Source organism: Neovison vison, chromosome 7 (genome assembly GCF_020171115.1).
Source record: "Neovison vison isolate M4711 chromosome 7, ASM_NN_V1, whole genome shotgun sequence".
Taxonomy (NCBI): Eukaryota; Metazoa; Chordata; class Mammalia; order Carnivora; family Mustelidae; genus Neogale; species Neogale vison.
Window position 1 is genome coordinate 117,452,255 of NC_058097.1, and position 13,315 is coordinate 117,465,569.

Sequence of the window (13,315 nt, forward strand, 5' to 3'; positions counted from 1 at the left end):
AACATGGGGAGGGGTGGAGGAATGGAAGGAAGGTGGTCAAAGGTACAAATTAAAATTATAAGAAAAGTAAGTACTAGGGACACAATGTACAACATGAGGACGATAGCTAACCATGCTGTAGGATGCCTAAGGAAAGTGTTAAGGAAGTCGGTCCTAAGAGTTCTCATCACAAGGAAACTTGTGTTTCTTTTCATTTCATTGTATCTATATGAAATGATATATCTTACCCAAAGCTGTTGTGATACTCATTTCACACTATGTGTAAACCAAACGATCACACTATACACCTTAAACTTACATGGTGGTGTATGTCATTTTTCAACAACAACAAAAAGATTACACAATCATGGGTCATAAAAATGCATGAAGAAATTATCATCATTTGATTGCTCAGGAATCTAAGGGAAAGACAGAGATAAATGTGGATACCAGTCTTCAGTTTATATGGGTTCCTTGTGTGAAGACTGATAACCAGTTCTTCCCACTTCTATCAAGGAAAAGATAACCAAAGCCTGTATTTACCCAAAAGCAAAAATAATTTTTATTAATTTGTAAAATAACACTGAGACACTGGGGATTTGTGTGAGCTGGAATTAGTTAGGTAACATTAGGTTAGGTAACAGTAGGTAACATTGTGGGATGTCCTAATGTATATAAGTATACCTCACATCATTTTCATTATCAGCTTCAATAAGAATAACCACAGTATTTTTCTCCCACTAATACAATTCATTAGGCCTTTGGATGTACTCTTATATCCATTTATTCCTTTAACTATCAAAACAATCTTATAGTTTATGTACAATTCTGCTTTAGTGCTGGGAAACAAAGAGAAAAGCCCATGAAAATAAGCTCTCAACCATGTGCTCTCTGGCTTTCAACTACAACAACAAAAAGTTCATGGAATAAAAAATGGGCAGTGGGTATAATTAGGAACCTCTTGTCCATTCTATTTTTAAGTTATTTGTGGCAATGAAAGGCATTCATCTTCTGAACAACAACAAAAAATTTCCGGACAATTGAATACTGAAAAAAATTGCAGATACCTCTTCTTCTTCCCTTCAATCAATTCAGCTGAAGCTGAAGGAAAAAATGTTTCTGAAGGAAAACCAATACACACAATACAGAGAATGTAGATTATTTTTTAAGGATTTTTAATTATTTATTTGAGAGAGAGAAAGAAAGAGAGTGAGCATGAGTGGGGGGAGGAGACGAAGGAGAGAGAGAAGCAGATTCCCCACTGAGCAGGGAGCTCATGGAGATTGATCCCAAGACCCTGAGATCATGACCTGAGCCGAAGGCAGAGCTTAATCGCTTAACAGCCTGAGCCACCCAGGCACTGCTCCCATCCCCTGATGTAGGTTATTAGTAAAGTCATCTACCAGGTTAAAATCTAGATTCATTCCAAACTTCTTTTTTTTCCCACTGCAAATCCATTTGTGAAGAATTGTTTTTCTCCTTTCCCCTTCCCAGTAACTACAACCAGGTTAAAAGGAATAAGTAAATGGCAGAAAGATGTCATGGATTTATAACAATCAGGAGACAATTTTTAGCTATTACCACCCATTGTTTCCCATTGCTCTCTCATAGCCATTATCCTCTCCAATTCCCATTGTCTTTATTACAATTCTGCCAGTAAGAATAACTTTATATACTACCATGGAGATACAAGTTGATTCAGGTAAAATCCAAAACTCAGATTCAAGACATTAAATTTGAAAAATTTTCCTTTTAGTTCCTATGAGTGACAAAAGTACTGAAAGTCAAAGCTTTCAAATACATAAACCAAAATTGTGAGAAGCAGGGGCAAAACACAACAAAACAAAAAACCAACAAACAAATAAGACCAGAAAAGAACTGAAACAGAAAAGAAAAAAAGATCTAGAAACATTTTCCCCGTTCAAAAGAAGATAAAAGTCTGACCACAGGTAGGAAGAGGAGAATCAGAGAAACATGACTAGGATTTCAATATTTGCAGGTCTCTGAGAAGGACCTTTACTTTTTGCAACACCACCCAGGGGGAGGATGAAGGGAGTACACTCCCCAGAAGAAATTTCAAATCTGTCTGTTAGGGGTGGCAGAGGGGCAGAAGGAATGACTGCCTAGCTGCCCAGGGTTATAGATCTGGTGAGCGGCAAGACTTAAAAAGAACACCATTAGTGGCACCTAAGCTATAAAGTAGCAATTACTGAGTGCATTAGTCAATGACAGCCTCAGATATACAGCTGAAAGGCAAGCCTAAACCCAATGAACAGAAATGGTGGCTATCTGGAGAGCTCATGTAGTTCCCTAGCCCATTTGGAAAATTCTACCCATCCCTCCCTTTGCCCAACAACTAGAGTTCCCTGGCAATTAGCTCATTCAAAGCCCCTTCTCTTCCTGGACACACTTTATTGGAGACGCCATGAGGAAGAGATGATCTTCCGCAGCAAGATCTCCCAAACATCTGGGTTGCATCCCAGGCTGTCCATCTTGCTAACTTATTAATAACAGAGAGGGATGACTAAAAAAAAAAAAACTGGATAAAAAGGTTATCAGCTCCTCTTCCCTCCCTAGCTTCTTTCTGATGGCCTTGATTGATGCCAGATTGCCTGGCAAGGAATAGAAGTGCTATTTTTAGTTGGCTCTGAATCTGAGGGACTTTTTCTGCTTGTGAACCTTTATAAATATTTAAGAGAAAGAAAAAGCATGAATGGAAGAACATGTGGGCTCACGGATATCCATCAAAGCTGTCCGTAGAAATAATAGATGTGTATGTGTGTGGAGCTGGTGGGCCTTCTGGAGGTAGAGAGCTGCATGTGGATGAATAAAAGAAAACTCCCAAAGCCTTGGAGAGAACTTCAAAGTTAAGAGAAAAATCAAGGCTAATAAGGTGCACACTCTGAACTCTTGATTCAGCCGCCTTCACCAACTTCAACCTCTGTTTTCCACTCCTGCATCAGGTGTGCTTACCTCCTTCCTCCTAAAAAAAGGAGAAAGGCTGGGTGTGAGAGGAGGTCAGAGACTTGGGTTCAAGTTCTGGGTCTTCATGCTGCATTTGCACAGAGGAGCAAAGTAGCTCATGCACTGGGTCTCAGAATCTAAACCTAAAATGAGCACAGGGCTAACTTCCAAATCTAAGTTTGTACTTGTAAAGAAGTCCTCTTCCTTCTTCTGACCTTTACCCAAATTATTTCCTTCACTTCAGAAAAATCTGAAATGTCTTGCCTTTTGTTTTTTTGTATGGCACATTAAAAAGTCAATTCCACAGGCATTTCCTGAGTGTCTGCTCCACCAAAACCCCAGTCCAGGCCTGTGGGAGAAAAGAAGCTTAGGGCAGGATCGTGTTCTCTGGTAGGAGAGAGGGTAAAGTTCTTTCCGTTCCCTCAGGTACAATTTCAAAAGGCCCCAGTTCCCTTCAGGAGAGAAGAGAAGAAGAGAGGAGAGAATCTTTGTATTCCTTCTTTCAGGGAAAGAGCTCCAGTGGATCCCAGTTTTAGTCAAGATTGCACCCATTCTTTCTATCTTAACAAAACTCCTAATTACATGCCCTATAGGGCCAGAAAGTAGAACAACACACGCACACGCACATGCACGTACACATGCACTGGTCCAACTATTCCTTCAGTAATATTTGCTGAGCACCTACCAAGGTAAGTACTGACGTTGTAGCATCAAAGGAACAGGAACCACAAGTCCTGTCTTTGTGGAATTTACAATGCAGTTAGGAATACATGCATTAAAAAATATTTATAAGCTTGATAGGTATGCAGAGATGCGTACATGACATGGACGCCCGCATAAGAGGTTCTAACCACCCAGTATACAATGAACCCCTTTATTGATCTCAACACATCCCTCTCAGAGGTCACAGGCAATTCTTTAAAGGCATTGTAAGTATCTGAAACCAGCAGGAAATTCCCTCAGACTCGCTTTCCTCTCCTCTGTAAACTTTGAAGTTTACATCTTCAAACCCCCTGTCTTCCTGATGGCTTCATTCCAGATTCAAGCATCCTGGTTTCGGACTATCTCACCTGGCGTTCCTTTAGGAATTCAGTCCAAGCAGCCACCCCTCCACAATTTAGGTGAGTTTTGACAGGATCCTACACCCTGCCCCTCTGCCATCCCCAGTTCTGTAACACCACCAGGCTTCAAACACTTGGCCTCCCAGCCCTTAGGCGTCCATGCAAACAGGCAGCTCAGCAGTGAAGGCCCTGTAGGAAGTAAAGTAGGGGGCAGTGAGCTCACCCCTTGGGATGGGCTGGGGGGTTTGGCTTTAATGTCTGACTTGTGGACTTGGTCCTAAACTCTCTGCTCACGTGGAGAATGTCGGTAGTTTTCTGAGGTGCGAAGTTCTGAGAGAACTAACAAAAAGAAAGAGATGAGTCTATGAAACACCCTGGGACTCCTTCGTGCAGAATAAACTGAGATTTCCTCTTATTTAGGCTATTAAAGAAATGACAGTTTGTCCCCTGCATATCTCCCTAGCTGCCTTTCCCTTCCCCACTCACACATGAAAACCTCAATAAATCAGAGCTACTTGAGCCCACTTAGCTCACCCCCGTACTTGCATGCCTCTGTCTTCTTCCCATACAACTCCCACTTGCTTCCCATCCAGCACGTTCCTGAATTTCCCCCCAAGTTGGATAAATTTCACTTGCCTGGGGAATTCTTCCTTGACCACCACCTACCACAAACAGCTAATTTCCCAGCCACAGTTTTCCTATAGCACTTTATACTGTTATTATCATGAACTCGTCCATTCAAGAGACATTGACTGGGCACCTTCCACACTGCAGGGCCTGACATGGGTTTTTGGCTGAACTCTCTTCTCCACTTGGCTGAATGTCTTGGGAACACAAACCTGCCTTGGGCCTTGGGATAGGGTACACATCTAGGACATATGAGGCACTCAATACGCGCCTGGTCAATTGATGTAAACTGTGAATTATTTTTTAAAGGAGCTGATGGACCTGAATTGACAGAGAGGAGATCTGAATTGATGTCTAGGGAATTAGACTCTGTGAACAAAATGGAACTAAATTTGATTAAATGGATCTCTTGCAACATCGTAATTCCATTCCAGAGTGGAAGTCTCTACTTTAGGACAGCTAAGCTCTAGTTTCTAAGCTTCCCTGAGGGATCCCAGGAAGGGATATAATCTATTCCACAGGCCGTGTCCTCTTTCCCCTTTTGGCTTCTGATTCTTAGCATTGCAGAAATATTACTCCCAGAAATAAACTGACCTTTTGAAAAGTAACTGAAATCATGCATTCCAGCTGAGGACAATGAACTCGATGTTTAAAAAATATGTTTCTGTGCCAACATAATGAACTTGTTGGCTACTACTACATTCTCTCAGTTTTTAGATAAACATAAATGTGATTCCCAAACATTTGTTTTAATAAAAACTTTTTTTTTTCTTCCTACCTTCGGCAAGCTGTTATTGAAAATCCCGTGGGGTGGTTAAACGCTGCCTTATATTGAGTCAAGACTGTGAAATCCTTTTTTCAGCACTGTGCCCATCCTCTGATAACTTGTGTCATCAAGATAGATTTGGATGTGAATGCCCATGATAAAAATTAAATTCCATGATGATAAATGTAGAAGTGAAAACATAAGCTTCTTGTTTTGAGTCTGATCGATTCATTCATCACTGGTTATAACAGTGATGAACACTGGCACAGCACCTGACAGTTTACTCAACTGTGTTTATTGTTTTTTTTTTTATAGGATTCTCCTAACAAATTGGGGAAATATTTTATTATTACTATCCTTGTCTATATCTTATGGATACAGAAATTAAAATTTGGAAAAATTACATGACCTGCCAAAGGACAAATGTAATGCAAGGTTTGGAAACCTCCGTGGTATGGCAGAAAGCATAGTGGCTATAGTCCAACAGAAGTTGGTTTGATTCTTGTTTCCTCTACTGACTGGCTTTGTGATCTTTAACCATAACAGTCATTACAACAAATATTTACTTAGTGCTCACCATGTACCAGTCAATGTTGTAAGCACTTGGCTTGTCTTGTATTATTTAATCTTCATAAGAGTTTATAAAATACATTCCACCATTATCCCACCAATGGCTGAGGAAACGGACGCAAAGGGATAAGAAACTTGCCCAGAATTTTCTTACTGCTAAGTGGGAAAAAACAGGACTTGAACCCCAGTAATCTGAAACCAGAGTCTAACCTCCTAACCACTAGGAAATACTGTTTGCCTGTGAAGTTAGTTTATCTTTCTTACCATCATTTTTTTTCCACCCATAAGAGAGAGGCAATGATACCTACTTTGCAGGATTGTTATGAAAATTAAAAATAATGTCCATCAGGTACCTAATAAAATTCCTGGTGCATAGGGCACTCTCATTAAGTTTTCACATTTTACTCACTCACATGATACTTTCTATGATAAACTATGCCAGGATTTCTTGTGCTGAACCTATATATGGGTCCACAAATTAGCTACCGAGAAAAAGCACCCAAAGTTGGGGGGAGGGGTGGTATGCATGCATTTTTATGGAGAAACTGTCCCTAGTTTTCATCAGCCTTGCAAAAATATCCATGCCCCAGTAAAACAAGATCACTTTGGAGAATCTTGAAACAAGTCCTACATTCTTTGCCTCCATTTTTCCATATGGAAAATTATTTAAATATTTTCTCCAGTCAACATCGTCTGCAGAAAGGGATTTGCCAATTTGACTTACCGTTATCCAACTTTAAGTACTGGTTATAAAAATAATCTGTTTATTTAGATGGGTACAATAGAGTTTGAGAATTTTGCCTCCTGTATTTTCCTCTGGCTCTATTTGGGGTTGGAGAAAAGTTTTCCTAAGTATGTGTGAGTGTGTGTGTTTACATGGGCCCTCGGGGTAAGTGATTGCTGTGAGGTTGAAAGCCTGGCCTCTATTGGCTGCCCTCCACTTATCGGAAAGCAACGACCATGTGTATCCTGTTTCCTAATTAATCTCATCCCAGCCAACAGCAGACTACTACAAGCAGCTTTAAGCCTCACAACATTTGGCAGCCATGTGGAATGCTGGGGAAGGCTTGTGGCGCTCACCTTGTCAGTGGGCCCCATCGGGCTCTGCCGGGCTGATGATGACAAGTAGGTATCAATGGGCATGCTGGCCCCATAGCCAAAGAGCTTAATGGGAATGGACAATGCCAAGGAGTCCGAAACTTCACCCTGTCAAAGGAAAGGACAGGCATCTGATGCTGATTTTTATGAGATTTACGGCAAGTTCAAATAGCCCAATCCTATTTTTAGTGAAGAAGTTGGCAGTGAGATTACAAAGGGTCTTATTTAAAAGTTCCCCTCATCTGAGAATGCAAAAGGAAACAAATGCTATAAACCGTGTGAAGCTGTGATCACCCCTCCTGTTTGACACTGGCTTTCTCACCTTTTCTGGTCTTTTATTTCTGCTCCTCTGTCACCACTTCTGCCACTTCCTTCAGCTGGCTCTTTGAGTAACACAGCTGGGTTTAATGAGTTCAGGGAGCAGAACTAAACATTCCTGGGCAAAATCAAGTTGTGATATCTCCTTGAGTACATATTCGATGGTTTTTGAGCAATTCTAGGGAAATCATTGTAAGTTCTTCTCCAAACCCTCTCCCTCCTAGATACTTGGTTAAAAAGCTTTGCCATTTTCAATGGTTTGATGCATTTTCACATTAAATTGTATTGTTCAAATTTATGTAGCTCCATTTACCAGAGTCTAATGTTATTATAATCACCTGTAAGGTATGCAAAGGAGAGTAGAAAGCAATAACAGTATTTTTAAGTGGTATAATAAGGCTTTGCTGGGTTTAGACCATAAACCTTATTTTCTTTTTTTTAACATTCTATTTATTTATTTGACAGAGAGCGACATCACAAATAGGCAGAGAGGCAGACAGAGAGAGAGGGGGAAGCAGGCTCCCCACTGAGCAGAGAGCCTAATGTGGGGTTTGATCCCAGGACCCTGAGACCATGACCCAAGCCAAAGGCAGAGGCTTAATCCACTGAGCCACCCAGGCGCCCCTGAACCTTATTGCCTTATCTATGAACTAATGTGTCATTTTTTAAACAAGCATGCCCCCAAGTTTTAATAATAGTTTAAATTTCAATATGAATCAGAGGAGATAGTTAATAAGCAATGTTTGATTTATCCTGAAACTCTAGATGACACTTAGCAGAAGTGTGAATGAAGCTTCAAACTGATAACCTCCCTTACCTAAAAAAAAAAAAAAAAAAAACTCTTCAAATTTGCTTCCCACCCTAACTACCATATTTTCCTCTCACCTTGCTTTCAGGGTCACATTTCTTGTTCTCCTCCCACGCATTCCCCAAACCCTATAACTTAGGTTCTTCTCATATCACCTACAGAAACTAGTTCCTAACAAGTGACCTAACATGGTACACCTGGGTGGCTCAGTTGATTAAGCCTCTGACTCTTGATCTCAGCTCATATCTGGGTCTCAGGGTTGTGAGTTCAAGCTGTGTTGGGCTCCATATTGAGTGTAGAGCTTCCAAAAAAAAAAAGTGTCCTAACAATCTCCAAACATCATTCTCCATCTCAGACCTCCTTTCTCGATCATCGTCTATGAACCCTCCATGAAGGTGCCTCCTCCCCAAAACTCTACAGCTTCTCCTCTTATTTTGACCTTCCTATTGGACCCTTTTGTGGGCCATCAGCGGTATTCATTATGCACTGTTTCAGCTTATTCATTTACCTAATAGTATTTATGAAATGTCCAGTACTGAAAGGGCTGCTTCTAACAATATGGCACACTGAGAATCGGAAAATCTCTAACTATGAAATCCCTAGAAACACTAGATAAATATGTAAGAAATCATTTAAATAAGGGGAAAATACCCAGGAGATGTAAAAATAGGAGGAAAATCAAAATCATATGCAGGGTGTTAAATAATCTTGAGGCTGCCTTCTCAAGCAAAATCCAAATGCACATTTTTGACCGCCTACCACAGAGCCTCCTATGACTGTGTTACAAAAACCTCAAACTTGATACAGGCTGAAGAAAGAAATGTAAAACATCTTCCAAAATGTTCTCTCTCGTTTGTTCTCAGCTAAGCAAGTGGGATCAGGGACATTTCTGTCATTTCCACAGTTCCTGCATTATCCTCTCCCCATTTCCTCCCAGAACCTGATACCCAGTGTACCCAAAAAGAGTTCTGGCCGCCATGTTTCTAATTTAGTGTTAATTCCTCTTAATTCTTTCCATTCTTTCCATTTGATAAGTTTATGTGATGGGGCTTCTCTCTTGGTTATCTCAGGCGTTCTCCAAAGCCTCTGCTGAGACTAAATGCCTTCTGGGTTAAGCAGGGACACTGACACTGTCTAATTCTTGCCAAACTCTGCCTTCAGAATCTTTTTTTTTTTAAGATTTTATTTATTTATTCATGAGAGACAGAGAGAAAGGCAGAGGCAGAAGGAGACACAGACTCCCCAAGGAGCAGAGAGCCCGATGTGGGACTTGATCCCAGGACCCCAGGATCATGACCCGAACCTAGAACAGATGCTCAATGGACTGAGGCATCCAAATGCCCTGCCTTGAGGATCTTCTGTGCCACAGCAGTGTGACCCCAGTGATGCTGCCATGTCCTTTTGAGAATCACACTTGCTTAAAAATCTCTACAGGTTACACTGAGACTATTTGCCAACAATTGTTGGAAAATTAATGCCAACAAATTTAGCTTGAGAGGCTGCTACCTACACACCTTTTCCTCTACCCTGGAAGGGAACCTTTCCTACTTTTAAGGAGACAACTTGAATGATACTTAAATGTTATCAATTACTGGGATTCAAGTATGTCTGAGCATATATCTGGAAAACTTTAATGTATCAGGTGTGATTGTGCCTACCCTACAGTTCATGTGCATGAGAATGTGATGAGTATCTTGGGAGAGTGCAGTGTCAGGGAAGGAAGGGTTAGGCAGAGAATACAGGCCATGAGGTAAAGACTTGGTCATTGAAAAGAAGGAGCATCTTTGAGTTTAATATAATATCAATATCTCATATACACCTCTAAGCCCAGTACCCCATGAAATCCTATTCATAAGCTCCATAGAATTGATGTGCTGGTTATAGGGATGAAATGGAGTAACAGTCCTTTTGTACTGTGGTAATTATCAGACTGAATTTCTGGTTGCCATTCTTGAGCACTCAAAAGTGAAAAGACATCTCAGGCTTGGGGTCAGTGGGAGAGTTGACTAGAAAAGATGGCAATCACTCTCACAACAATACAGGGCCCAGAGTCCAAGAGATTTAAACTCTGGCTTCAAGCACAACATAGAACAAGAAAGGAAGCAAAGGTTCAGGGTGTCCTGAGATGAAGGAAGATTCAGACAGAAGCAACGGGTACAAGAGTAGAATTTCAAGACATTGACATGGTGAAAAAAAAGAAAGAAAGAAAGAAAGAAAGAAAAATGAAATTGACATGGCGTAAGTCTTTTAGCTTCAAGGAGTTCCCACCTCCCCCGCTTTTCACTCAGTAGGCCTGTATCTAAGACTCACCAACACCACACTCCCGTTGTACCCTCTATTCCCCACACCCCCACAAAGTAGGTTATCAGCAAGAAGCTGCAGCATCTAATGCCAGAGTACCAGGTCAGCTAACATAACCCATGCATATACTCCGACAACCCCTTTCCATGTATCCTGGTCAGGCAGCTGAGGATTATTTCATTATAATTACCTCTCCTAATCTGTCCTATACCTCTTCCTCTTCCTCTTTCCTTTATATTTATTGTTGTACCATGATCAAATATATGTTTTTCAAAGTCTCCCTCCCTCCTACCTCTCTAACAGTGTATGCAGCCTCATAATTCCTGATATGACTTCTGGAAAGTCAATACCACAGGTATGCCATAAAAACTACTATGATATCCTCCTCTAAATAATAATGGAATGAAATGACTAGTCTAAAAATCAGCAACTAGACAGAGACAGAACAGAGATGATTCTCAAGATGTAATTCCTCCTTTTAAGCAAAAGGAAATTGATCTCATATTTAATTATATCCACTTGATACTGACAGAATAGTTTGCTATCTATTTAACACAGTAGATATACTGGATGAATAACAGAGGGAGTCATATTGTGGCTTCTGGTTATCACTCTAGAGAATGATTGGATGCAGTGTTTCTAAGCACCCTGGACAGTTCCTTTGCTCTCATCAGTTCCACCCCTTGCCTCTTTCCATTTGGATAAATGGGTCATAACAGCACTATACGGGTTTTAAAATCATATGTCAGAAAGTATCTCAGCTGTCATCTTGTACAACTTCTTTGAGAGGCGAATAATCTTATGTAAGTTACCAATGGGTCAATTACTTTCACTGCTATCTTGTCTCTGGAATAAAAACAAACAACTCCTATCTCCTAAGTCCCATTCTGAAAGCCTCTCTTCAGCATATTGAGGTTTTCTAAATTCATCTTAGTCATTATTTTAAAAGTAAGAGAATCCAAGAAAGTTGGGAGACTCTAAACATATTTATTTGCCAAAGTTAACATTCTCTCCTTTCTCACTTATCTTCATAATCTGAGAGTGTAGTTTGGAAGAAAACTGTGTCAATCTTTCTACCTAGTTGAGGTTAAATCTCTGCCTTATTTAACTATTTATATTTTTGTTTATTTTTCCCATGCTTCTATACATGGTCAGGATATGAAGATATCACAAAAACCAGTATCTTCAAGGATCATGCCCCTCGTGCAGGAAATGGAAGATTACATTCTTTCTAAGATATTATCTTATATGTACATAAAATATGGTTGATTCAAAATGTTCTTAACTTAGTAATAAATATTTGAATTCTAATTGTGCCTTGATTTCCAGCACATGTTTGTACCAATAACCTCACTTTAAAATCACTAGGGCCTTTTGTTGTTGTTGTTGTTTTTGTCGAAAGCCAATGCCAGAGGTGATGTGCCAAAGGAAACTTTAAAAATCCATTTTTGCATAGCATTCCTTACACTCATTCATTCTTTCTACATTACAGCTCTATTGACAACTTTGCTTTTCAATCAGTTGCTATTAACAAATGCTATCACACCACATTTTAGGCTCTGCTAAGATAGAATACTATCAAAATAAATAAACCTTTCCAACTGCCATATTCTTTTCCTCTTTTCCTTATTTTCCTACGGTGATAGACATTTTCTTCCTTTTCTTTAATGTCTTTGATTTTGACACTTTCTTTTGGCTATTATACTGCTAATATATCGTATTTGCCAATGTAACTATTGTAGAATAAGCCTAATTCTTCATTCTTATAATCTTACACATCCTAGCCTGATCTCTCATCCTTTCTGATCAACTAAAGTAAAAGCCACCGCCAACCTTCCCCACCCCCAAACTGACCCTTCTTGCCATATGCAGGATCACAACTATTGCAGGAGTTCTTTCTGCTGCTAGAAAGAAGATAATAACAAGAGTTGAGTTGCCACAGCCATACATTTCCATTTATATCCCTCCTCACCCTCCACCTAGAATCCAGACATCTAGCATTTCTTCCTTGAATATGATGTGGCCATATTGTCATCAACAACACACATCTTTTTGAGTCCCTACCCTCCTAGGGGGACACAAAAGCTATGAGACATGGCATAAACTGCCTAAAAGCTACAGTGAATGAAAAGGTAATTCAATGCAAGATAACAGAGACTCAGAGATGATTCAGAAGCTGAGCAATCCACGATGTATAAAAGGCTCAAAGACATAGTTCCTTCTCAGGTCAGGCTTGAACTGGCCCTGAAAGGAGGAGAGGACATACCAGAATAGAAAGGAAGAGAGAAAATATCCCATGGGTGATTTCTTGATTTAAAAAGTTGGCTTTTTGTATTCATAGATTGTTCCTTTGTTGTTCTAAAGAATAAGGTTCTTCTTTATCTTTTTTTTAAGTTTTTGGTTTAATTCCAGTTAGTTAACATACAGCATAAAATTAATTTCAACACTTCCATGCAATACCCTGTGCTCATCACGTCAAGTGTCCTCCTTCATCCCCATCACCTATTTAAAAAAATATGGATCACTATATGAATTTTTGTGTCGTCCTGGTTCAGGGACCATGCTCATCTTCTCTGTATCATTCCAATCTCCGTGTATGTGCCGCACATTCATAGATAGTTCTGTTCAAAAAGACTTTTCAAATACTCTCCAAAGGACCAAAAAAAAAAAAAATCACATATTTGTGTACATTAGGCCCCAAATTTTAAAACTTCTTTATATTAATTTTCTAAACATTAAGAAACATAAGCAGACTAATTATTCTTGGCAGATCTTTATATACTTTAATCAGTTTCTTAGCTGTAGCAGACTCCAAAACTGTCA

The 13,315-nt window shown here is 39.8% G+C and overlaps 1 pseudogene; it reads right to left on the minus strand.

The window, feature by feature from the left end:
* Positions 1–13,002: 13,002 nt before the first annotated feature.
* LOC122914806 lies at positions 13,003–13,101 on the minus strand (annotated as a pseudogene).
* Between the last annotated feature and the right edge of the window lie 214 nt (positions 13,102–13,315).